This window comes from Pseudophryne corroboree, chromosome 4 (assembly GCF_028390025.1).
Source record: "Pseudophryne corroboree isolate aPseCor3 chromosome 4, aPseCor3.hap2, whole genome shotgun sequence".
Lineage (NCBI taxonomy): Eukaryota > Metazoa > Chordata > Amphibia > Anura > Myobatrachidae > Pseudophryne > Pseudophryne corroboree.
In genome coordinates this window covers 842700678-842724670 of record NC_086447.1, presented here as the reverse complement: position 1 = coordinate 842724670, position 23993 = coordinate 842700678, and the positions used below count along the sequence as shown (strand labels likewise).

Here is a 23993-nt window from a genome sequence, read left to right as displayed (position 1 = left end):
CGATCGCATCCCGGTAGGATGCAATCGCATCATGGTTGACAGGCGACGGGCGACCGGGGGCGTCAATGCGGCATTGGGGTACGGTGTCACTGGAAATGCAGTCGTGTCATGGTCGTTTTTGGGGCCGGCCAAGACGTCACCTGCGTTTCCTGCGATCGGAATCATTGCCGCGGTGCCCCTGCATACTCAGTCATGCTGTGTATACAGGGGTCAACTTGTATTTTCTCTTGTCAGTTGTAGCATGTGAAGCATGTGGGGGGCAGTATGCGGACCGACCATTGCCTGCAAACATCGCGAATCACGACTGATTTTCAAAATAGTGATCCAGTGATCTAGTAGATGCATCCAGGAGGTGTCTATCTCCTACAGATGCCTCTTGCTGCATTTGAATTTTGCATAGCTGCATCCCTGCGGCTGTGCAATACCCAAGGGCGTAGCTACCATAAGTGCAGATGCTATGGGGCCCAGAGCTGAGAGGGGCCCATCTTGCTTGTCAGAGTTACATATGTTATATACATTTTTCACCATTGGGTAGTACATAAGGGCCCTTACAAACTTTTGCCATGGTGTCTACAGTATATCTAGTTATGCCCCTGGACCCGCTCAATGGGGGTCATTCCGAGTTGATCGCTCGCTGCCGTTGTTCGCTGCGTAGCGATCAGTAAAAAAAAACGGCTAATCTGCGCATGCGTATGCACCGCAATGCGCAAGCGCGTCGTACGGGTACAAAGTCCTTTGTGGTTTTGCACTGGTTCTAGCGACGATTCCAATCACACAGCCGAACGCAAGGAGATTGACAGAAAGAGGGCTTTTATGGGTGTCAACTGACCGTTTTCTGGGAGTGTTTGGAAAAAACGCAGGCGTAGCCGGGTGTTTGCTGGGCCGGTATCTGACGTCATTACCGTGTCACTCGTCGCAGCAATCATCGCACAGGATAAGTAACTACAGGGCTGGAATTCTTTTGCACAAAATGTGTTTGCAAGCGCTCGACTGCACAGGCGTTCACACTCCTGTAAAGTGAAAATACACTCCCCCGTGGGCGGCGACTATGCGTTTGCACGGCTGCTAAAAACTGCTAGCGAGTGATCAACTCGGAATGACTCCCAATGTAATGTGGTATAAAGTTAACAGGAGGGTATTATAATGTTACATAATATGAGCTGGGGCACTGTAATGTGGCACAGTATGAAGTGGAGGCACTATAGTATGGCATAATATGAACTAGGGCACTGCATGTCATAATGTGTATTAGGTACTGTTGTGTAATGTGTACTGGTGGCCCTACAATGTGGGGTATAATGTGAACTAGGGCACTACTATGATTCATAAAATAAACTAAAGCACTACTATGGGCCATAACATTAATTAAAGCACTACTATCGTTCAGAAAATGAACTAAAGCACTATTATGGGGCATAAAATTAGCAACTGCTGCAGAGAGGTGTCTCTCTAGAAGCAAGGGCCCCACAAAATGTTGCTATGGGGCCCACAAAGTTCTGGCTACGCCCCTGGCAATACCCACTTATATCTGAGGGCAGAAGTGTTTTGTTTGTTTTTTTCTTGACATTTTTGAAGAAAGCTACTGATTTGTTGTATGTATTATACTATGGGCTGGATGTATCCTAGCTTGGAGAGAGATAAAGTACCAGCCAACCAGCTCCTAACTGCCATGTACACATGTGTCCTCATACATCTTTACTGCACGCCAGGTCCCATGAGTTTCTTCAAGGGTCAGGCATCATTTTTGCCAAAAATGTGTCTTATTCGCAATCCAGTGTGACTAAAGGAAGTACACACGGAGAGATCCGTGCTTAATTTCTGACTAGATTGCTTAGAAATTAAGCATGTATTTCTTGGTGTGTATGCCCTGTAGCCGCGCTGTGCTATAGCCGGTTCTAGATTGGCCTGCATGCAGGCACAATCTAGTAGATCACTCACTTCACCGCTCGGTGAAGTGAGCGTCCTGCCTCCCCCCCCCCCCATCGCACTGTGTGCTGAGCGGGGGGAGAGATGTGTGCTGAGCGGTCTGTGATAGATCGCTTAGCACACATCTCTCCCTGTGTGTACCCCCTTGAGTCTGCTTTTCTCCATTATAAGTGTTCTGCTCCGTATACAGTCTCAGTCATACACAATATACAAGTGTCATATAACAAGTTAATCAGCACAGTCTCCTTCTGCATCCTAGTCGCATTGCAAAAAACTAAATTTATAGCATAAAAACTAAACAAAAAAACGCACGTTAGCAGAGTTGCGCGGGACCTAGCGGCTCACTCACACCAGGCGTCTAGCATTATATGGCGTATTGAGGCTACATGTAAGAAGACGCAGGAAAATGACAGTTAAGAGCTGGTTGATTGGTACTTTATCTCTCTCAAAGCATTGATACATGTAGACCTTTATTTCGGAACATTAAACAGAACTTGATTTGGTGTTTCATTTCAATGGAAAATATATAATTTAATATTAGGGTGGAATCCATCAATAATACGTTTTAAATCATGTACAGTAGAGAAGTCACTAGGAACATGTTGTGGACTTCATTTTCTCATGGACCAGCGCGTGTGCAATAGACTCTCCGTGCAGAGGCAGAACTCTGGGAGGCAACGGAGTCAGCTGCCGCCGGGCTCCTGCTTTGAAGGGGGGCACCTCTCCTCCTGTTACATGTGTTCAGCGACATTAATCAATTAAGTTCATTGACAGCAGCCGGTATCTCTTCCGTAGCCGACTTCCCCACTAGTCACTACACCTTACAAATCACACCCTCTTTATTATAGATACACTGGAAGTAGACACCTTACTGATGAAGCTATTTGCCCCTATAAAGGAAGCATGAGAATTCTAACTATATGAAGTTATTTCTCTGACAATTACAAGTAACTTCATATAGTTAGAATTCTCATACTTCCTATGCAACAGCAGATATCTCCATCAGTAAGGTGCATGCTTCTAGTGTAATAGGTTGTGGGTTTTAATCCTGGATATGACACTTGCAAACTAATTGTCAGAGAAATAATCAGCATTGTGAGTGACTGAGCAGATCTATGTAGTGTGTGGCTGGACCACTACATAGATCTGCCTAGTTGCAACGGTTTTGTAGTAGCTTCATCATGTAGTTAGAATCAGAAGGCTTTCTATGCAGGAGCAAATGTGTGTGTGTATATATATATATATATATATATATATATATCAATATTTTCCTTGCCTCCGAGCACCTGGGACAAACTTACGCCACTGTCTCAGTGCCAGAGTCTACACACACCTGAGACTGGACATAGGGGGGAATCTGCATGATACCTGCTGCACCTTATGGCAACAGGATCTTGCTCAAAAATGTTCGCTACCCCATAGGGTGCGAATTAGCTGGGCAAAGGGTGAATCAGGCTGAGTTTGTTGGTGTTTAAAGGTCACGGCAGCGGCAATTCGCTTCCTTTGCCAGCAGTTGAATTCCCCCCCGTAGATTCCCTCCTCTTTTAAGCCACCGCAAGAATATAGATTGCAAGCTCCACTAGGGAAGGGACTGATGTGAATTCTCTGGATAAGTGCTGCAGAATTTGTGTGCACTATATAACAGGTAATACCTAAAATAAATACTATATTGTTTTGTTGTGATCTATCAGAAAGTCCACATTATGCAAATTTTGATCATGAGATATGTTACAATTATTACAGCCCAGGCTTTGTTTGTCACCATCTGTAGTTCTGCATCTTCCACCAACTGTATTATCTCACTTGGATTAAATCCACAGTAGAGGGTATTGCTTTTGTGTTTGCATGCACAGGCATAGCAAGGGCAGGTTCATACGTATATCTGAGACTTGGATAAGATTAGATTTGGATGCAGGGCCGGTGTTAGACCTTGTGACGCCCAGGGCAAAAGTTTCCTTTGCCCCCCCCCCCCCCCCTCCCCCCAGTAGATGTGCCCCCAGTAGAAATGTCCCCTTAGATGTGCCCCCAGTAGAAATGTCCCCTTAGATATGCCCCCAGTAGAGATGCTCCCTTAGATGTGCCCCCAGTAGAGATGCCCCCTGTAGATTTGCCCCCATTAGATGTGCCCTCATTAGATGTGCCCTCAGTAGAGATGCCCCTGTATTTATGCCCCTTAGATGTGCCCCCAGTAGAGATGCCCCTGTAGTTGTGCCCCCAGTAGAGATGCCCCCATTAGATGTGCTCCCAGTAAAGATGCCCCTGTAGTTATGCCCCCTTAGATGTATCCCCAGTAGAGATGCCCCCATTAGATGAGCCATCAGTAGAGATGCCCCTGTAGTTATGCCCCTTTAGATGTGCCCTCAGTAGAGATGCCCTGATTAGATGTATCCCCAGTAGAGATGCCCCTGTAGTAATGCCCCCTAGATGTGCCCCCAGTAGACATGCCCCCATTAGACGTGCCGCCAGTAGAGATGCCCCCTTGCAGTGCCACTTACAAACACACAAAAAAAAATACTCACCAACCCCGCTCCTGCTTCCCTGCCACTGCGCACAGCGTCCCGGGAGCCCACCCTGCTTGCCCGTGCCTAAATCCACTCCTGCTTGGATGCATCTGCCAGTAGCATTGTTAGGAGTGGTATATCTTGCCACATTTGCTGACTTTCTGGCCTCTCCCTACGGGAGGGATTAGCCACGTCGGCAATACATAGCAGGGAGCGTGATTACATTATCATAGGGCCCTCGTGATTAACGCCACTGTAAAAACGGCATAATTGGCCGATAGGCAGCCTGCTAGGAGACTTGACTACTCTTGTTAGCATCTGGGAGTTTCAGGGAGCCTCCTAGATGTTCCAGAACAGAAGGCAAGTGTGTGTGCGTCTTGTGCGTGTTGGAACACTGATGTAAATATGCAGTGATGGCAACTAACAGCAGTACTGTCCATCCGCTTTTGGTTGGCTGATGGTATTCACCCCATCAGCTGTGCATTTAGCACAGCTACGATCAGGAGCACATACATGCGGGGGGATGCCCAGCACAGGGCTAGCCCGCCCCGCATGTCAGTCCCTGCCCCGTCGCAGAAGTGCAAAAGCATCACACAGCGGCGATGTTTTTGCACTTCAGGAGTAGCTCCCGGCCAGCGTAGCTTTTGCGTGCTGGGCGGGAGCTTCTCGTCGCTGCCCGGCTCGCAGCGACTGCGTGTGACGTCACGCAGCCGCTGCGGCCCGCCCCCCCTGCACGATCCGGTCATGCCTGCGTTGGCCAGACCGCGCCTACAGAACGGCAGCCAAATGCCTGTCAATCAGCGGTTCCGGCGCATGCGCTGTTCTGACCTGATCGCTGCGAAGAACTGCAGCGAGCGATCAGGTCAGAATGACGCCCCATGGTTTTGCCCATTAGAGAAAGATTTTGCTTAAGCGATCCATGCTGAATCAGGCCTTTAATACACGTGCAGTACATTCTGTGCACAGAGGAACCAATACGGGAAAGGAAATATAGGATTCTTGTATAAAATCTCCATGCTGTAATAAATGAGGTCTCGGCAATGTTCCAGCACAGATCCTATAAAGCGTTGATGCATGGTGCGTGGCGCAAGCTCTGTATCCAATTTGTACTTGTCTCGCTGTGTAGCCGCAGATGATCAAAGGGACCTCTGGAACTGTGCGCTTCAGCGAATCGTTGTCTGGCTGACTTTCTTTGATATGCAACATATTTAACATTACAACACATTTATTCATTGGTAAGATATAAATGCAAAATGTACTGTAGGTCTTTTCTTTCCTCCCACTGAGCTACATCTTAACATCTGAAATGCACAGTAGGTTATAATGAAAGATCATTAGATAGTGAACTTCTCTTCTGTTATCACCCTGGTAAGGGCGCCGCACTGCACAGTTTGCTTTGGCAGGTTACGTGGTTGTATTTGCTGGACTTTAGCGACCACTATTTTGCTGATGCGGGCTGGCTGCAAGAAGGTGCCTCAGTATGTGCTTACATGCAAAAAGGAGAAGCAACGTTGTGTGGATATTTCAGCCTTCTTACATACATATAGGTGATTGCTGTACTCACCAGGGACCCAGGTGTGGGCTTGGTGCAAATCCTCTGCCACGACCTAACCATCCCACTTCTGTGCCCAATTTCCTTTGCCCCCCCCCACCCCCCAATTTGTACCATTCTTTGTCTGTGTGATATATATCTCTATTAATAAACTTCAGTTTTATTCTAACAACTTGTACGATTATGTAGCTAATTGACCAGGCAATCTTGCCCAGTGCCAGATGCTTTTCAGTGATGCCCATTAATGGGTTGATCATGCTGCTTACACTGTGAGCTGGGCGGCGACTATGCGAACGCTGGACTGCAAAAAACCCGTAGCAAGCGATCAGATCTGAATTAGGCCCATTGTCCCTTTTCTGCTCTACATGAAGTCACATCCATACCATAGCAGTAATCCTAGACATGAGGTTTCAGTCATACACCCGTGTTCTCGCCAGGATCAATTTCACAAGCATTCCACCCAGATCCTTGTTCCAGGTGTGTCTGCTTATGTTTTTGTGACAGGTACGCGGCTTTCAGATGCAAGGCACGGTGTGGATGCTGGGATCATTGCAGGGAGGGGAGAGGGGGAGTGCAGACATGCAGCCTGCTTCACTGTGTTATCAGTTTTTTAAATTAAGAATATCTGCTAAAGAATTACATAAACCACAAAAGGTTTCTAAGATTGGGTATGGGTCGTTGAGTCGACCACACTTAAGTCGACAGTCATTAGGTCGATCACTATTGGTCAACATGCAGTAGGTCGACAGGGTTGCTAGGTCGACTTGGTCTATAGGTTGACACGAAAAAATGTCGACCCATTTTTTTTTTCCTGAATTTTTTTGGTGGTGTTTCCTTCGTAGAGTAACCGGGAACCCCAATTAGTGCACCGTGTCCCCTCGCATGGCTCGCTTCGCTCGCCATGCTTCGGGCACAGGTTACCATTCCCGATTGTAGTCCATGTGGATCGTAAATTATGAAAAAGTAGAAAAAATTGTGAAAAACTCATGTCGACCTTTTTTCATGTTGATCCATCACATGTCGACCTATAGACCCGGTCGACCTAGCAACCCTGTCGACCTACTGCATGTCGACCAATAGTGGTCGACCTAATGACTGTCGATCTAACGACCGTATCCCCTAAGATTAACAGTAAGGGGGTCAATTCACTTAGCCACGAGCGAGGCAAAGTGCAATATCAATAGTGTGGAACCATCCACAAGACTAAAGACAAATCAGAGTGGTATCAAAGTGGACAAACAAGCGAAAGCAGTGCTAATTTATTAAACCTCCATATTCTATCATCAGAACCTTGTAAGAATAATAATTGTCCGCTGATTCAGGACTGATCGTCCCCATAATTAGATAGTGGTGCCTGGCTTATATATAGTTTGCATATTCAGCACTATCTCTCCATTATACTGTATGTAAAATTAATAACACATACTATGTATATTTGGGATTTACGTCATATGTATAATTGAAATAAATTATTGTCTTATCATTAAAAGCAAAAGCATTGTCTGCCTTTAGTTGGCCTTGGAGTTATTGACTTGTACGTGCTGACTGTATCTTTTCTGGCTTTTGTCCGTGTTTCTCAGAAAGACATGTCCCTGGGATAACATAAAACTTAATCGTAATGGTGATAAAGCAAGGAAGGACAATTAAGGACAACAATTAATGTACTTAGGCAGTGACGTTTACATGGGGCCTGTATAAAGGGGGTACACACGGAGAGATGTGTGCTGAGCGATCTAGCACAGACTGCTCAGCACACATCTCTTCCCCCCGCTCAGCGCAACGCAATGTGTGCTGTGAAGGGGGGGGGGGGGGGGGGGTGGAGCGCTCATTTCACCCAGCGGTGAAGTGAGCGATGTAACTAGATTGGCTTGCATGCAGGCTAATCTAGAACCAGCGATAGCGACGTGCAGGGCCGCGCATCGCTATCACTATGGGGCATACAGACGGAGAGATCCGTGCTTCATTTCTAAGCAATCTAGTCAGATTGCTTAGAAACCCCCCTCAAGATCGTGCTCTGAAGTCAGATGAAGTTTTAAACCAGTTAGCCTTTTTGAGTTGACAAGAAAAACAATTATGGGCAAAGTAATATAACAGAAAAAAGCTCTGCATGAGTACAGCCTCACAAATAAAAAACAAGCAACTGGGGAGGCGAGGCTTGGATCTGCATGGAGTAGCAGCACTAAGCTGTAGCTCCCTCCATACATCTGTTTATAACATCCTGATCCCTGGCGCTGAGCTGTTTGCAACTTGCTGTGCAGGTGTATGAATACATACTCACCCTCCGGTGAGTGTGGTGAGGCTGTGCCTGCAATGCTTCCTTGCCCTTCCTAACTCTCCTTTGCGGCCTGTGTGGGGGACGCAGCCGCCGGCCCCACCTGGCAATCCTGTGCCAAGCGCAGCGCTACTTCCGGACGCGGCTACCTACTTCCGGTCGCGGCTATCTCCTGGCCGCTCCGGCTGGCGGCTGAGGACCCTGGGCTCTGACGGACTGCAGTGGGTGCGACAGTGGAGCCTCTCCTTGCCGGGTCTGGGGAGCTGACCACCGCGGGCTCACTTTCCCGCCACGGAGCCGCCATCTTACCTCCCTTGCTGGGTCTGCGTGTCTGAGGTGGCACTGTGCTGTGTGTGTGCAGCTTCTCTCCTGTGCTCAGCAGTAAGTGCTGCCAGTCTCACACTCCATAAGTGCCTCCAATATTGTGACACCCACATACACCTGGAGGACCACTATATACTTATTTCTGTGATATATTGCTCCATTGCTGCTGTACCATACTGCTTCTACTCCATATAGCCATGGTTAACCCTGTTAATATTTCTGGACACTCGCTCTCCTCTATCCTGAAGGCCAGGAAATTTTAGTCCTCTGACTGAGATCCTGGCCTCATCCTTTCCCTTGCAATGGTGGCGACACTCCTCCATTTGCAGAAATAAAGGAGTCGTCACCACCTCTAAATCACTGACAGTGTGATGCTGTAGTGCGACTAGATGCATTGAATGCACAGCGGATTTATTTAATACAACTTCTTAAATGTAGAGTTTTAACACCATTGTGTACATATCATGTACATATGAGTCATTTTATGTTACTGCATTTGCGCCGAAAAAACCCTAAAAATTTACGGCACATGCGTCACACAGTGAGTACGCATAGAGTCACAGTTGCCATGGAGACAAGCAGTATCAGAAATGTACTGGATATGTGCTGGGCGTTTGCTCACAGTGACAGGGATGTGGTTATTCAGATGCAGAGGGATGGTCCGTCCTTTGGCCTGTTATGGGAGTGTTGAAGTGGTTGCGTATACAACACTTAATCCCCCCCATCAGATGCCATACTGTAATGGAGACTGTGCACCTAGCACAGGGCAGGTACAATGGGTGCTCAAAGTGCGTGCCTCAGTCCTTATACAGTCAGAGACATGGCTGTTTTCCAGGGGAAGGGCTGATACCGGGGGGATCCAGTCAGAATCCCGGCGGACGGGGTCCCGGCAGTCAAAATGCCAACAGTGGAATTGATACGTCTTGGAAAGGCGACGTCGGCATCCTGACAAGGGGCACAACACTGGTGCCGGGATCCAAAACGATCGTCTGCCGGCCTGCAATGGAGGCGGGGGGACTTAGGTTTAGGAGGGTTAGGTTAGGCTGCTGGGAAGTGGGGGGTAGGTTCAGGCACTACCACGGAGGGTTAAGCTGCTGGGGGGCAGAGTTAGGGTTGGGGGGGTATTCTCACTATCGAGATACTGGTATCCCGACTGCCGGCATGTCAAACCCAAACCGATATCGGCATTAGTACATAGTCACAGAGGCATGGCTATACACCAGGGGAAGGGCTGATACTGGCATTAGTACATAGTCACAGAGGCATGGCTGTACAGCAGGGGAAGGGCTGATACTGGCAGTAGCACATAGTCACAGAGGCATGGCTGTACACCAGGGGAAGGGCTGATACTGGCATTAGCACATAGTCACAGAGGCATGGCTGTACACCAGGGGAAACAAAGATATACATAAACAAAGATCACTGTCTTTAGTATAAACTACCAGTGAGGTTAGGCCCTGCCTCACTCCCTCTAACTTAATAAGGAACCCTTCAGGTCCCGGTATCCTGACACTAGTGCACAGCCCTCCGGGTCCTACTGTCCCTAGCAGGCCTATCACCTGGACACTAACTGCCTTCAGGAGCCCTGACTCATGGAAGAGACTCTGCTTTAAACCCAGCACCCAGGTGCTGGCTGATGAAGCCTCTTCTTGTGCTAAGAAGCCTATAAGACCTGGTCTGGGCCAAATGGATGGGAACTCAATCCATCCACACTTCCCATCCACCCCCAGGACCCTGTGTGTAGCTTACAGGTGGCAAAGTACCTCTCCTGCCACAATATTCAGCTCATGGGAGGCCTATATAAGAACAACAGGATGCCAGTGTGCATTGAAATCTACACCTGTCTTTTCTCCATATGTGTTTGATATTATATATGTGATGTATCTTGCTGAAATGCAAAGCTGATTTTAAAAATCAGTAGCACTTTTTGGCCATTCAACTTCTTAACATTCTTTGCATCCCAAAATTAATAGAGGGGGTGTGGACTGAACAGAGCTTGATCAGGGGGTAGGGAGGCCAGTATAAAATAATGTGGAAGGGTCTGTCCTTTTACATGCAGCAAGCAATGAGACAGACCTGGACAGAGAACCATTCTGCATTGGAAAAGGAACAGGATAAGTATATACAGCAGGCGGCAGAGGTGTCTATATATTGTGACAAGATAACTGGAATAGTGGTGGAAGGCAGGTATATTTGCCCCATGTTTCTTACCTACTGTATGTGCTTTAAAACCCCAGGAATATTGTATTGGCTCTGCTGAGAGCTTTTGGCTTTTACTAAAATCCAGACAGGGTTCCTGGGGCTGGATAGAAGAAGAGAAGGAGGGTTCTCCATCCATTTAGGCCCAGGCTGGATCTTGGGACTGTTAGCCTCACTGATGGCTACTTAGGGCTTTCAGCTGTCTGGGTGTGTTACAAAGGCTGTCAGACTGATTAATAGGGGGGTTTTCAATTAAGTGCCGTTTTTTTTGACTGGTCTTCAACCACCCGTTTTTTAATCCATTTTCGCCCATACCGTTTCACTTTTTTTTGTCGAATCGGCATGGTTGAGAATTGCGCCAAAAAACAGGCAAATACACCCGTGAATATGTCAAAACACTAGAGATGAGCGGATTCGGTTTTACTCGGTTTTACTCGGTTCTCAAAACCGAATCTTATTGGCTCACGGATGTCACGTGTTTTGGATAGCCAATAAGATTCGGTTTTGAGAACCGAGTAAAACCGAGTAAAACCGAATCCGCTCATCTCACACGTGTATTGGCGGCAAATTTGCCGATACACATGGTTTTCGCCAGTGCCGGATTTTTCGACCAGTCGAAAAAAAACAGCATGGGCATTACATAGTTACATAGTTGTTGAGGCTGAAAAAAGACAAATGTCCATCGATTTCAACTTGTATTTACAAAATTTTATAGCAATTAACTTGTATCCTTGGGTATTTCTTTGAATTAGGAATTTATCTAGTCCATTTTTAAACTTATTGATTGAGTCCACCATTACTACCCTCTCTGGCAGAGAATTCCAAATCCTTACTGCTCTTACTGTGAAGAACCCTTTTCTCTGCCGTGAATTACATTTTTTTTCTTCTAACCTGAGGGGGTGTCCTGCGTGTCCTGTGTAGCGTTTTTTTATTTATTTTATTAACAGATCGTCTGATAAATCCTTGAATTGTACCTTTATGTATTTATAAATATTAATAATGTCCCCTCTCAGTCGCCTCTTTTCCAGTGTGAACATATCTAACCTTTTTAGTCTTTCCTCATAATTTAGTGCCTCTATCCCCTTAACCAGTTTGGTGGCTCGCCTCTGAACCTTTTCGAATTCCAAGATATCTTTTTTATAGTGAGGTGCCCATAACTGTACACAATATTCCAGGTGTGGCCGCACCAATGATTTATACAGTGGCAGGATTACACTTTCATCCCTTGTCTTCATTCCCCGTTTTATGCATGCTAATACCTTATATGCTTTTGTTGCTGCATTTTGACGTTGCATACTGCTACTAAGTCTATTATCGATAAGCACCCCCAATCTTTTAACTACAATTATCCCTACATTTCCCCATTTAGTTTGTAGGCTGCCCTATTGTTCTTAGCCCCAAAGTGCATAACTTTACATTTGTCTATATTGAACCTCATTCTCCATTTGTCTGCCCAGACCTCAAGTCTAGATAAATCATTCCGTAGAGACTCAACATCCTTGTCTGAATTAATTACTCTGCATAGTGTAGTATTGTCTGCGGAAATTGACACTGTGCTTTCTAGGCCCACTCCTAGGTCATTAATGAATATGTTAAACAGCAGTGGCCCGAGTACTGAACCCTGCGGTATTCCACTGAGCACTGAGGCCCATTCAGAGAACATCCCATTACTCACCACTCGCTGTTCCCTGTTATACAGCCAATTACTCACCCATGTACAAATAGTGTATCCTACCCCAAGCTCTCTTAATTTGAAAATTAGTCTCTTGTGTGGGACTTTGTCAGAGGCCTTAGCAAAGTCCAAAAAGACCACATCCACTGCTTTACCCTGATCAATATTATCGCTCACTTTCTCGTAGAAGCTCATTAAGTTAGTTTGACATGACCTGTCTTTAACAAAACCATGTTGATTCCTAGTAATAACCTTGGAGGTATCCAAATACTCTAGTATGCTATCCCTTAATATACCTTCCAGTATTTTCCCCACTATAGATTTCAAACTTACCGGTCTTTAGTTACCGGGATGAGTTTTAATTCCTTTTTTAAATATTGGGACTACCTCTGCTATACGCCAGGCCTTCGTTATCATTCCTGATGTAATTGACTCACTGAAAATCAAATATAGGGGTCTTGATAGCTCAGAGTTAAGTTCCATAAGAACCCTGGGGTGAAGTCCATCCGGCCCAGGAGATTTATTTATCTTAATTTTACTTAGTCTCTCCCGGACTACTTCCTCGTTTAATAGCTATAAAATCTGAGACTCTCCCTGGTGCGCAAAACTGGAGCTGCCTTAACACTAGGCACACTTATGGGGTAATTCCTATACCCCAGAGAAACACTATAAAATCCAAATAAATTGTGTCCTATGTACTAGGCGCTCTCAAACAAATAAGTCACAGCTTTGTATATGCAATAACATTGATTTCACAGACATAACACCACAGGTTCAATAAAATATGATGTATACGTTCCTGTAATAAACTTTGTTTCCAGCATGTAGAATCAACTCCAGGTGCTCCTTTTGGAGAACCCCCTATTTTATTTCCACTCCCGCTATAGTATTCAACGTTGTCATAAAAAACAGAAAAATGGGGAAATCTCGTGCAATAAGTTTTTTAATTTCATAAAGACAAACAGAGCACAATTGATTCTAAAAAACCACACGTAAAAACATGAAAAAATCCATAAAATAGATCATATAGATCAATTGATGTAAAAAAAGCACATGTAGCACAGGAAAAGTTTCATAGAAGGGTCAAGAGGTTGTAATTACCGGAAAGTTAGAGGACTGAAATCAGTCCTCAAACAGGTGTAAACAAAAGACTCCAGATGGCATTCCGGGTAGCAGCGTTCTGGATCCTGATTGTCACCCCTCTGGACACATCAGAAACAGTCCCTTGTGCAGCACCAACGCGTTTCAAGCTCCCCTGGGCTCTTTTTCAAGGCGAATGTGCTCACAGTAAAACAATCCCTTTTATTTCCAGTTCATCCAATCAGAAATACTCATTACAGCTTACATCGGACACCTGAATCTTACATGGCTCCCTCCATATGTATATCCTCGTTACTAGGTTACCACCGTTGGTCACATGACCCCCGTGCAGCATATAATCCAGGCCACAATATTCGCCATAATTATAAACATCCTATCTCTACTTTACATCGATCTCACACAGTGGCTCTACGCCACAGCATCTACATCGGCAGTAGCGCTCATGATCTTCGCAGCGCTCCTGTCCAGTTCTTGTTACTAGGAAACCATAACATCCCCCCTGTGCCCATTCGGGAACGGAGCGTCACTTCCCCCTTGACACTGCGGGGACGTCATCTCCTCCCTCCGTTCTGGTTGTTAGGTTTCCATGGCGATGGGTCCTCGTTCATTATAGAATAACATCACTTCCTGTGTACAATCGTTATGCAACGAGCCACTGTGATATAATCCAAGGTTTTATAGAAGTCATTATCATCAGTCTAAAACATAGTATATGATCCATCATTCAACCCTACATATAAAACATGGACAATATTCAGATGGGAGCATTGGTATTACTAAATACATGTAATCTATAATAATAAATCCACAATTATAAGCTCACTTTAGAACTAGACCTCCAATTACAAAAAAATATTTTAACTCGAAGTCAGAGTTTGATCCCGTAGGTATCAGGGTATTATACTTATAGATAAATTGCATTTCCATTTTTGCGAGCAAATTTAGCAGTATTTTTCTGACAATGGCTACACTCTACCCGTTTGATCCCCACGAACCTCACTAACTGCTTGGGATCACACTTATGATATTTTTTAAAATGATTTGAAAGGGCATGAATCTCTAAGCCCTTCCATATATTTCTGAGGTGTTCCCCAACTCGTATCTTTAAGGGCCTTGATGTTCGCCCTATATAAAATAAATGACAAGTACATTCTATCACATAGATAAAAAATTTCGCATTGCATGTCACAAAATCACATATTTCATGTGTCTGCCCATTGATTCCCAGTTTCTCTAATTTTTTACCACTATCTGTTTTAATTTCTTTGCAGCCCAAACAAGATCCACAGCGGTGGAACCCCTTAGTGCTTCTAATACCTTTTTTTTTTTTTTTAATTGGAAGATCACTTCTAACCAAACTTCTAAGTAATGATCGAAATCTCAACCCATAATGACTCCACGTTATCTCCAATCCCCTCGTAAATGACCTCCTTATAATATGGTTTTAAATATGGTTTTAAGAATGGCTTAACATAAAGACAAACACCCCCTCCCTTTTTATTAGTCCTATCCTGCCTGAAGAGGGTGTACCCCTCCATGTTTGCTGCCCAGTCGTGAGAATCGTCCCACCATGTCTCTGTAATGCCTGTTATATCATATTGGTCATTAAGTGCAATTATTTCTAATTCCTCCATTTTACTTGTTAGGCTTCTTGTTAAGCATACACTTAAGTTTAGTAAGTCCCTGATCTGCAAGTTTTGTTGTAGATAACATTTCCTTAGGAGCTTGATTTTCCCTTAATTTGCCATTGCTGACTAATTTTCTCCTCACCCCCCCCCCTCCACCCCCATTATACTTTACACATCCCTCTTTTCTTGGATCTTTAGTTGTCCCACTAATTCTTTCTAATCCCTCCCCCCAGGCACCTACTTTAAAATCTCCTCCAACCTTCTAACCATCCAACCTCCCAGCACTGCTGCCCCCTCCTCATTCAGGTGCAATCCATCGCGACAAAAAAGATGGCGCCTGACTGAGAAGTCCGTCCAGTGTTCCAAACACCTCCTTCCTACACCAATCTCTAAACCACACATTTACCTCCCTAATCTCCTTCTGCCTCCCTGGACTAGCACGTGGCACAGGTAATATTTCTGAGCCAGTGGCGTAACTACTGCCCCCGCAGTCCTCGCGGTGGCTTGGGGGTGAGGGGCTGCGGGGGCGCCACTGATTTACAGCAGACTGACATGCGGACGAGCGTCCGCATGTCAGTCTGCAGTCTCCTTCCCTCCGCCGCTTTTTGGAGGGACACGGAGGGCACACAGCGCGCCTCACGGTGTCCCTCCTGCTGCATCATCTCCGGCGGCCGCGGGTCAAATAGGGGGAAGTGCCGTCCGTGAGCTCTAATTGGCTCACGAACCGGCACTTCCCCCTATTAGACCCGCGGCCGCCGGAGATGATGCAGCAGGAGGGACACAGGAGAGACGAGCTGTGCCCTCCGTGTCCCTCCAAAAAGCAACGGCGGGGGGGGTAAATATCTGGCACTGGGGGCATATATGGCACGGGGGGGGGGAGGAAAATCTGGCACTGGGGCATTTCTGGCACTGGGGGGAATATCTGGCACTGGGGGCATATCTGGCACTGGGGGGGGGGGATATCTGGCACTGGGGCATATATGGCACTGGGGGGAATATCTGGCACTGGGGGGGGGATATCTGGCACTGGGGCATATATGGCACTGGGGCATATATGGCACTGGGGGGAATATCTGGCACTGGGGGGGATATCTGGCACTGGGGCATATATGGCACTGGGGGGGAATATCTGGCACTGGGGGCATATATGGCACTGGGGGGGAATATCTGGCACTGGGGGCATATATGGCACTGGGGGGGATATCTGGCACTGGGGGCATATATGGCACGGGGGGAATATCTGGCACTGGGGGGGAATATCTGGCACTGGGGGGGCATATCTGGCACTGGGGGGGCATATCTGGCACTGGGGGGGCATATCTGGCACTGGGGGCATATGTGGCACTGGGGGCATATGTGGCACTGGGGGGTATATGTGTACCTGGCACATGGGGACGACGACTATATTTGGCACTGGGGCATGTAAGTACCTGGCACCGTGGGGGAATATCTGGCACTGGGGACATATGTGGCACTGGGAGCACAGCCCTAGCAACAAGGACTACCTCCTAGCAACGAGCATGACACCCAGTGCATGAAACACCTGGCAACGAGCATGACACCCAGTGCATGAAACAACTGGCAACGAGCATGACACCCAGTGCATGAAACACCTGGCAACGAGCATGACACCCTGAGCATGAAAACCCCTGGCACCGTGCATGGAACCAAGAGCATGAAACCCCTGGCAACGAGCATGACACCCAGTGCATGAAACCCCTGACAACGAGCAGGTAATTGAAAAGTAATTAGAAGCCTTACTGTAGGACTTAATGTGTAATGGGCATTACGGTGTGTGGCATAATGTTTCACGGACATTGCGGTGTGTGTCATAATGTGTCAGGCATTACGGTGTATGGTATACTATATCGCGGGCATTGTGATATGTGGTATAATGTCTCAGGGTCATTGCAGTGTGTGGCATAATGTATCACGGACATTGCGGTGTGTGTCATAATGTGTCAGGCATTACGGTGTGTGGTATACTATATCACGGGCATTGTGGTATGTGGTATAATGTCTCAGGGTCATTGCAGTGTGGCATAATACATAACGGGCATTGCGATGTGTGGCATAGGGTATAACGGGCAGGGCATTGCGGTATGTGTCACAGGCATTACGGTGTATGGTATACTATATCACGGGCATTGTGGTATAATGTCTCAAGGTCATTGCAGTGTGTGGCATAATGTGTCACAGGCATTGTATGTGCTATAATGTATCGGGCATTGCAGTGTGTGGCATAATGTATCACGGACATTGCGGTGTGTGTCATAATGTGTCACAGACATTGTATGTGCTATAATGTATCGGGGGCATTGCAGTGTGTAGCATAATGTATAACGGGCATTGCGATTCCTGTCATAATGTGTCATAGGCATTACGGTGTGTGGCATAATGTGTCACAGACATTACGGTGTGTGGCATAATGTGTCGGGGGCATTACAGTGTGTGCATATTGTGTCGTGCATTATTGTGTGCGGCATAATGTCTAAGGGCCATTGCAGTATGTGGCATAATGTATACTGGGCATTACTATAAGGAGGAAAAATGACAAATAATGTAAGGGGCATGAATCAGGATTATTTTTCTTTCCTGTGGTGGCCAACGTATGGGCGTGCAGGTTACAAAACTGGGGTATAAGGTAGTCTTTTCCTGCAATACCACGCCCCTTTATGCGAAACCACGCCCACTCCAACAAAACCACGCCCCTTTTTTTTGGCGCGCGCGCCTTCGGCGCGCGCATATTTAGCCCTTTCTTGCTCCCAATTATGGAGCATGAAGGGGGGGGGGGGGGGGGGGGGCGCCGAAGAATTTTTTGGCTTGGGGGAGAAAAATTTCTAGTTACGCCACTGTTCTGAGCAAATTATCTTAGATGTCCTTGCCTTTACTTTCTGGCCTAGGTCCCTAGAATCTTTCTTAAGGACATCACACCTATCACTAACTTTGTCGTTGGTGCCAACGTGCACCAAGACCGCCGGGTCATTCCCGCCCCCCCCCCCAACAATCTTTCTACCCGCAATGTGCTGTACCCGTGCACCCAAGAGACAACAGACTGTACGGCGATCATGGTCCCGGTAGCAGATTGCCCTGTCTGTCTTCCTAATAATAGAATCCCCTACCACCACAATCTGACTAGGTACCTCGCTTTCTCTTATCCCCTTTGTGCCGGAGGGACTGCTCCTCCGGTTGCTAGAGGGAACGGTATCCTCCAGCTCCGTCATTTCCTCACTGCCATCCCCCGGACATTCGTCCAATCGGGCGAATTTATTGGGGTTTGCCAGTTCAGAGATGTCCTGCCTCCCCCTCTTTTTCTTCCTTCTAACCGTGACCCAGCTGGCTACCTGACTGTCCTCTACCGGTGTCCCCCCTGCAACTCCTCCACCGTTCTATCTAAGCTCTGCTCGAGATTGTGAATATTCCTCAGTCACCTGGGTTTCCAGGGCAACCGTTCACACACACCTCACGCAGATGTACTCGCACTTGGACGGTTGCTCCAGGTGCGCGTACATCTTGTACGACATGCACTGAGTAAGATTCTCAATCACGGCCCCTCCCATTGTGTTTAAAAAACTAACTCCCTGTTACCTTCAGAAAAACAATACAATACAAACTATGTAATATAATACGGTACTATAGCCTAGCTGTGAAGAGAAACTATTTTCAACCACAGAAAAGTAAATGTCATACAATGTATAATGATGTATCAATGCAAAACAGTCAATACAGTAATCAAAATGATACTTATGTTTCTGGTGGGAGTCAGGACCACCTGCAGCAGTACCTACTCACATGTACCTGCTTCCCCTATGTTGGCTCCTTCCAGCAGCCTGTGGCACCTTGTTCCCAGAACCCTGCTCTTGGTTCCAGCCTCAGCCAGACCCCTCCTGGCACTTGACACTCCTGGCACCTTGCTCCGCCTCTCACCACCGCTTGGCACCCTTCTCCCCCGCTGTTGGCTCCGTTATTTCGGCTCCCTCGGTGCCCGGCTTGCTCGGTGCGCTCCTTGGCTCGCGCGTGCACCCTCCTGAGCGTCACTTCCGCTCGTCACAACCACAGCCGATTCCGCTCATCAGTGTGCCTCTGTCCCGCTTGTCAGCACACCATAAATGAGTAACAATGACATTGAATAGGTCGAATGTAAGTTCGACCTAAAAACTGTAGAAAAATGCAGTTTTTTCGACTTGCCGAAAAAGCGGCACTAATTGAATACCCCCTTAGTCTCTCACAGTGATTGGGGAAAAAGAGGCTATGAAGTCTCTGTAACAGATACCTGCTATTGAAATCCAGCGAGCTGTGCCTGGTAAAAAAAACTTCTTGTGTTCTTCTGTTTTTCTGCACCAAAACAACTGACTTGTGTGATCTCTCAGCTGCTGCAAGCTGCCATCTACCCCAAGAGGTGGTACCTTTTCCCCTGACACTGATATACAGTGGGGTTTGAAAGTTTGGGCACCCCAGGCAAAAATGAATTTTAATGTGCAAAAAGAAGCCAAGGAAAGATGGAAAAATCTCCAAAAGTTATCAAATTACAGATTAGACATTCTTATAACATGTCAAAAAAAGATTGATTTTATTTCCATCATTTACACTTTCAAAAGAACAGAAAACAAAAAATGGCGTCTGCAAAAGTTTGGACACCCTGCAGAGTTAATACCTTGTACTGCCCCCTTTGGACAGCTGAGACCTGGCAGTGTCATGGATTGTTCTCAATCATCGTCTGGAAAGACCAGGTGATGTCAATCTCAAAGGTTTTAAAAGCCCAGACTCATCTGACCTTGCGCCAACAATCAGCACCATGGGTACCTCTAAGCAGTTGTGTAGAACACTGAAACTGAGAATAGTTGACGCTCACAAAACAGGAGAAGGCTATAAGAAGATAGAAAAGCATTATCAGATGCCCATATCCTCTGTTCGGAATGTAATTAAGAAATGGCAGTCATCAGGAACAGTGGAAGTTAAAGCAAGATCTGGAAGACCAAGAAAAATATCAGACAGAACAGCTCGCAGGATTGTGAGAAAAGCAAGTCAAAATCCACGTTTGACTGCACGATCCCTCCAGGAAGATCTGGCAGACACTGGAGTTGTGGTACACTATTCCACTATAAAGAGATACTTATATAAATATGGTCTTCATGGAAGAGTCATCAGAAGAAAACCTCTTCTACGTCCTCACCACAAAAATCAGCGTTAGAAGTTTGCAAATGAACCTGATGCATTTTGGAATAAAGTTCTATGGACCGATGAGGTTAAAATAGAACTTTTTGGCCGGAATGAGCAAAGGTACGTTTGGAGAAGGAAGGGCACATAATTTAATGAAAAGAACCTCTGTCCAACTGTTAAGCATGGGGGTGGATCAATCATGCTTTGCGGTTGTGTTGCAGCCAGTGGCACAGGGAACATTTCATGAGTAGAAGGAAAAATGGATTCAATAAGATTCCAGCAAATTTTGGACGCTAACTTGATGCCATCTGTGAAAAAGCTGAAGTTAAAGAGAGGCTGGCTTCTACAAATGGATAATGATCCTAAACACACCTCAAAATCCACGGTGGATTACATCAAGAGGCGTAAACTGAAGGTTTTGCCATGGCCTTCACAATTTCCTGACCTCAACATAATTGAAAATCTATGGATAGACCTTAAAAGAGCAGTGCGTCACAGACAGCCCAGGAATCTCAAAGAACTGGAAGACTTTTGTAAGGAAGAATGGGTGAAGATACCTCAAACAAGAATTGAAAGACTCTTGGCTGGCTACAAAAAGCGTTTAAAAGCTGTGATACTTACCAAAGGGGGCAGTACAAGGTATTAACTCTGCAGGGTGTCCAAACTTTTGCAGACGCCATTTTTTGTTTTCTGTTCTTTTGAAATGTAAATGATGGAAATAAAATCAAACTTTTTTTGACATGTTATAAGAATGTCTAATCTGTAATTTGATACCTTTTGGAGATTTTTCCATCTTTTTGCACATTAAAATTAATTTTTGCCTGGGGTGCCCAAACTTTCAATCCCCACTGTGTGTGTGTGTGTGTGTGTGTATATATATATATATATATATATATATATATATATATATATATATACACATACACATACATAGGGTCAATGGTATGCTTAAAGTGCCTATTAGAGCAAATCAAAAAAAGTGCTAAAGTAAATAAATATTTTTGGGGAAAATAACTTAGCTTCTTATTTGTGTCTTCGGTCACATGACCACCATATTGCCAAGGTACAAATGTAGAGAACATCGTGTGTATTGTCTTAACACTGCATATTTGTTTAAAAACAAATGAGCGATAACTGTGTGTGGGTGGGGGAAAGCAATCCCAAAATAAAATCTCTTTTGCCACCACTAAATGCAAGTTTAACACAGTTTTCATTTGATTAAAAACATACTGTAAGTAGCAAATAGCAGGTGATAGTAAGTAGCACACGTACAAAAGGTCAAAATTATAGAAGCTTATCTGACCAAGGTGGTATTCCTAGGTACAGCAGAGTCCCAATGCATTTCGTCCATAGCATGGACTTCATTAAGATCCCCTCAATCATGTGTGATTATTCAACACCTGTGCGCTTAGTTATACATTTTTTCATATATACTGTATATGTATGTATATATATATATATATATATATATATATATATTTCACATACTTTACATGTGCGTGTCAAATTAGGGGTAGGACTGGGCATCGCCAAGTACCACTCTGTAAGTGATTGCTGCTTTTAAAAAATGGGCAGACTTGTCAAAAGTCTCGCACCTCCAGAGCTTGGAGGCTTACATTTACTGTTTTACTTTATAACATACACATTTTGTCTTCTTACATTTAACATGTTTAGTTAGTTTTTTTTAATGTTTATTTCTGTGTGTTTTAATAAACTGTTATGTATTACTAAAAATAAATTTTAACCTATTTCTCTTTAAGAATAATAGGTTTGCTGAGGTTTTTTTTGACTGCATCGCCAACTACCATAGCTATATTTGTAACCTGGTGCTACTGCATTTACCTCCAACCCCTGATTCTACATCGGAGCATGGGGTTTGTGTTTTCTGAGCATGTGCGGGCAGCTCAGAAGATGATTCCACTACACTCTCTTCAGAAAACAAGGGGAGCTGACATAAGGCACCTGGGAACCATAGCGACCACACACCCCACCACTCACTGCAGTACAGCCTCTGATTATAATCAGCATGCATCTTACCAGCTAGGTGAGGCTTCACAGGTCCTGCCCTTACCCAGGGGCATAGCCAGAACTTTGTGGGCCCCATAGCAAGATTCTGAAGGGGCCCCCATCCCAATGCTTCTAGAGAGACACTTTTCTGCCGCAGTTGTTAATTTTATGCCCTATAATAGTGCCCTAGTTCATTTTCTGAACCTTAGTAGAGCCTTATTTAATGTTATGCCCCATAGTAGTGACCTAGTTTCTTTTATGAATCATAGTAGTGGTTAAGTTCACCCTATGTCACATTTCAGAGCTGCCAGTACACATTATGCCGCATAGTATCCCCAATTCACATTATCATATATAGTGCTCCCCATTCATATTGTGCCTCATTACAGTGCCCTAGTTCATATTATATAACATTATAATGCCCTCCAGCTCATTTTATAGCACACTACAATGAGCAGGTCCAGGGGCATACCTAGATTTATTGTAGGCCCCAAGGACAAAGTTTGAAAGGACCCCTACGTACCACCCAATGGCAAAAAATGTATATCACACATAACTGTGACATGGAAGGTGGGCCCCTCTCAGCTCTGGGCCCCATAGCAGCTGCACTGCCTGCACCTATGGTAGCTACGCCCTTGCCCTCACCTATGAATGGTATAACCTGAATTCCTGCATCTGATTGGCCACTGCATTCACTTGCAAAGCCACCAAGATGGTAGAACACACGTATGATACCCGGTCTCAGCATAAACTAGTGGTAACACCTCCTTTCCTATCAGTTATTACATGGTTTATTTCGTTCAACTGAAGTGAATTTATTTTTAGTTATTACGTGATTAATGATGCAGTATCCTGTTTTCAGACAGCAATGGTAACGCTGCCAGTAATGCGTAAGCGGAGCAATCTACGCAGTTGGCTCCATCTGAAGTACAGAACGCTCAGGATTTTCATTTTAGCTTTCTGATAATGCAATTTGTATTTTTCACATATTCTCTAACCAGCACAATCATAGAAAGCTTTGGTGTCATTACATCCAGCCTGGCAACAAAAGACTCATAAGTGTTGTCACATTTGTGGAAGCAGAATGGCAGATGATTGAAGCTCTACGTGACTCAGCCGACTGACAACAGATGGAACGACACCCGTTTCCCTAAATGATTAATGGGCCTGCTCCTGTCAGAATCTACTTTTTCCTTTTCCAAAGGTAATTTTCATTTGTAAGATGGTGTGAATAAAACCAATATCACATCGCAGTAGACACCGGCTAACAATAGAATCTCCACTAAACGTTCTATACTGTAATGAAAAATGTGTTAGAGGAAACTAGCAAGCGGTTCAGTAGGATGCATTAGCATAGCAATGTACTATTAGTATTCGCAGTAGTGCTGGCTGTATTACAGTTGTATCTGGTGTTACGGCTTGGCAATCTCAACAAACGCAGCTATGTTGATATGATGAAACCATTGCATTGGGACCAATGAGAGAGTAGGCTGCAATTGCATCACAAACTGCAGGCGCAATGTGGGCCCGATTCTGAGTTGCATGCAATACGGGGGTGCTCACGTAGTTCAGCGATTTTTTGGCAACCGCATTTCAGAAAAATCCATAGGAGGCTGTGGTCACATGGAGAAACGGACAAAAAAATTGTAAG

General features: G+C 45.5%; 1 long non-coding RNA gene across 1 annotated transcript in view; it reads left to right on the top strand.

The window, feature by feature from the left end:
- LOC134911822 (uncharacterized) overlaps nt 1-23543 on the top strand; it is a 91651-nt gene extending 68108 nt beyond the window's left edge. The window contains exon 3 of the long non-coding RNA XR_010176872.1: nt 23344-23543. This is a non-coding gene — a long non-coding RNA (uncharacterized LOC134911822). The remainder of the gene's footprint in view (nt 1-23343) is intronic.
- The last annotated feature ends 450 nt before the right edge of the window (nt 23544-23993 follow it).